At 42.3% G+C, this 3910-nt stretch overlaps 1 pseudogene; it reads right to left on the bottom strand.

Moving 5' to 3' along the window:
• Positions 1-2915: 2915 nt before the first annotated feature.
• On the bottom strand, positions 2916-3413 carry LOC107532552 (large ribosomal subunit protein eL29 pseudogene; annotated as a pseudogene).
• Between the last annotated feature and the right edge of the window lie 497 nt (positions 3414-3910).

The following is a 3910-nucleotide window of genomic DNA, read 5'->3' as shown; positions in this document are numbered from 1 at the left end:
CAACTCATAGGGTGTGTCATCTGGGCCAGGGTTTAACCAGGGGTTTGAAGGGCTGGTGGAGATGGTGAGGGACTGTTGCTTATAGGCACATGAGAATCAGAGCTAATACAGTTAAACCCCCAGTTCTGCGGAAATATAGCACAGGGAGGAGAATGGGGGAGTCAGGAAGGTGTCAGCCTTTGGGACAAATGGATTGGAGGTGAGGAAGTGCAGGGTCATTTGAGGAATATAGAGTCTTATGTGACCGGAACATGCGCAGGTGTTGGGGGATGTTGTTAAGCAAGGTGAGTGGGTGGATCCAGGTGTTTAAGAGTCTCACTTGCTGAAATAGTTGGATTGAACTTAACAGGCAATGGGGAATCACATAAGCTTTTCAGAAGGCAACGGCATGATTGGAGAGGTGCATTAGAGGCCAGTGTGTGCCATGGGGAATAGACACTGGCTACTTGGGACAAATGTACAAGTGTACCTCAAGGGCAAGGACAGTGCTGGGGGCCTGCACTGCCCAAACAAGTTGACTGACAGGAGGGATCCCATGAGGGGTCTCAGAGCTGGGCTTAGGTTGACAGATGACTGCAGGGCAGGATGAGCTCTAGCGTAGATGAGCCTGGTCAGGATCCCAGCAAAAAATGCCCACCTGTGCATGTGCCGATGTATGCTGGGTGTGGGGAGAGGCCAGGGTGAAGAACTGCATTGGGGAGCCAGGGACACTGCTGAGAGGGTGGTCAGTGTGGGGAGCATCATGGGGCTTAGCCAATGGCTAAGTTGTGTCTAGGGTCACAGATGGAATTGACCAGAATGGAGAAGGGAGAAGAATCACACTTAAGGGAAAAAAGTTGAGGGCATGTGGAGTTTGAGATGCCTGTGGCACACCCAGGGGGAAAGTTCAGCAGACAAGTGGGAGCATTCAGTTCAACACTGGGAATGGGGCTCTGGAGAGAAGTCAGGAATTGGGTCATTGTCTGTGACATGGTTATGGCAGTGACTGGAATAAGTAAGATTGCTCAGACTGAAACAAAGAACAGGTGAAGGAAAATCCTGGTCAAGGAAAGTACAGTAAAAGCCTACTGCATCCTTGAAGTATTTCTTTACCTATAAAGGACATTTTATTTCACGCGCAATGAGAATTCTGGCATTTTATTAGTAGTGTTTAAAAGAAATGACTCAGGAATTTGGCCCAACATGAGAGCTGCTAAATGGGCAAGCCCTGTTGCCCGCCTTTCTGAATTGCTTGTGGAGCAATTGGGCCATTCACTTTATGTGTCTCCTCCTTCCTGGATTAGACCTATGTTTTAAGGAAAAACAATCCATTTATCAGGTCTTCAGTTTTATGTATCAATGATCTATTACTTTATCTTTCTAATCTTTCCCTCACAGCCAATCATTTTTACTGCCTGGACCTACAAACCACCTGCAGGACACCCAAGCTCAAGGTAGAGAAAATCCTCTGTGAGTTCAGTGGCAGGAGGAGCAAACAGTTCACCTATTTGCTGGGAAGGACATGTGGCCTAGACAGCTATTCACCACTGTGTTCACTTTTCGACTAGCTGCGTCGGCCTTATGCTTCTTATTACACTGTAAATCTCTTTACCATGTTGAAAATTGAGGAACACGTTTCTTCTCCTTGGCTACACGCATCTGCAAGCCATGCGTGGACAAGTGTACAAGTGCCAGTGGAAAATGGCTTTTCTGGAAGATCAGGTTTGGTCTGCAGAGATTAAGAGTTCTCCATGTGGTGAACAGTAAATCTGGATTCCGCTGTGTTTAATTAAGGTAATTTTCCTACTTAGCTCCAGATGTGGAGATGAGATTTAATTTTATTGCGCCTCAAAGAACATCCTTCCAAATGTGCATGTCACCGACAAGGAATGCGACCACAGATTTGCCTGGGACAAGCCTCTGTCTCATAGAAGGAGAAGAGCTTTGGCAAGAACAAGTTCTAGCTCTGTCTTCTGCTCTTGTGGAGTTTTTCATTGAATGGGATGATTTGGAAGGTGATGGAGTCCCGCTGCATAGGTGCCGGATGGCAAAGGAAGAGCAGAGAAAGGCAAGGAGGAGTTGAGCTGGTAAAGGGAAAGATGCTGGACGGTGTTTTTTGCCAGGTATAGCATCAATAAATAAAGACTTTGATCACCCAGAAAGACCAAATTTTTGTGCTCGTGTTCTGTTTTTGCAAATTAATTTATAAAAGTTAAGAGAATCACCTAATATCTCCTGAAAAGAGTTTGAAAAGAGCATTATCATCACCAAGTGAACATTGTAAATTCTAGGACAAAAGAGAGCTGATAGTCGTGTCATTCATTTCTGAATTTCCTCTAGTTTCTTGTTATGAGGTAGCCCAGTCTATGCTTGACCATATCCTGAAAAAGAAATACATCCTATCAAAGGGAAGTCCATTCCCCCTTTGAAGAATCCAGGTGGTTGAAAGTGTCTTAGTTATATTATTGTGACAAATTCTTTTTCTTGAGTCTTTCTCCCTTTTGTTTTAGTTCTTTATTTTTAAATTTTATTATTTTATTATTTTATTAATTTTATTATTTAATTTTATTTTAATAATTTTATTGTTCAACTTTATTTTTTACTATTTTACTTTAATTTTTATAATTTTATTTTATAATTTTATTTTATTTACTTTATTTTACTTTATTATATCTTATTTTTATTATTTTATTAATTTTTATTTTATTTAATTTTATTAATTTAATTTAATTTTATTAATTTAATTTTATGATTTAATTTTATTATTTATTTTAATTTACTTTAATTTTATTATTTTATTTTTAATTTACTTTAATATTTTATTATTTTATTTTATAGATCTTGCCTCAAGTTCATTTGTACAACTAGCACAAGAGCACACCAGCTCTATGCCAACAGCAGCCCAGAGGTCACACCAGTCTCCTTCTGTCCTCACATCAGCAGACAGAGGTCTCTAACTCTGGAGCCTTTGTGGGAACCTGGGCACCTTTGGGAGCCTGAGCCTGAGATAGAGTTGCAGCGAGCGACGGCCTGGGTCTTGGTTTTAGCCTTGCCTTTGGATTTGGCTGATAGAGCCATAGACCCTTGGCGTTGTGGGCACAAGTATGTTTCCCAAGCCTGGAGTGAGCAGTGTAGGTAAGTCGATTGAACTTGCAGCTGCCACACTTTGGGATCTTGGGCTTGACTTCTTTGGGTTTTACGAGGGCCTTGATAGCCTCGGCATGTGCACTCATGGCCTTGGCGTTGTTGGACTTCATCTTCTTCTGGCCCTTCTTATTGCACTTCTTGGCACAGTGCATGTTCCACAAGAACTTGGGGTCTACCCCTTTAAGAGATACATATATTTGTGATTGGTGTTTCTTGGTGCGGTTCCTGTGCCATTTTTGGGAGTGTATGTGTGTGGTGTGGTTCTTGGACTTGGTCATACCTGCACAGAAGCCTGCAGCTCTTGAAGCGCCTGGGACCACACTTTTAGTTCATTCTTTTAAAGGAACACAAAAAAATAGAATGTCCCTTATTAAGGCCAACTATCTCTTAGGCTCCAGGCATTCAAAGTGATAAATACATGTCCTTGTTTTCAAGAAGATTATAACTGAGTGGAGAAAGGGAGGAAACCACAAGCTCCCCAAGGTTAGGGTCACATCCCATTCATCTGTAGTTTCAGTGACTGGTAGAACAGCTGGCACAAGGTAGGCACTCAGATATTTTTGGAATATGTGATAAACAGAATAATTACATTGCTTTTCTCTATTATGTCCCATGTCAAACTCTGGGACTTTCTGTGTCACCTTAGGTGACAACTAGAGCTCTAGCTCCTGCTTCTTGCTCTCTCACCTGGCTCACAATGTCCAAGTTTTGCAAGACATTAGTGCTCCATCCTGATGGGTCATGTCTACGCATCTGTCTTGTGTAGTGTCTGCCCGAGATCCCC

The sequence above is a fragment of the Miniopterus natalensis genome, chromosome 14 (genome assembly GCF_054644295.1).
Source record: "Miniopterus natalensis isolate mMinNat1 chromosome 14, mMinNat1.hap1, whole genome shotgun sequence".
NCBI classification, from domain to species: Eukaryota; Metazoa; Chordata; class Mammalia; order Chiroptera; family Miniopteridae; genus Miniopterus; species Miniopterus natalensis.
Note: the sequence above shows the minus strand (reverse complement) of the source record. Positions and strands in the feature narration are given on the sequence as shown.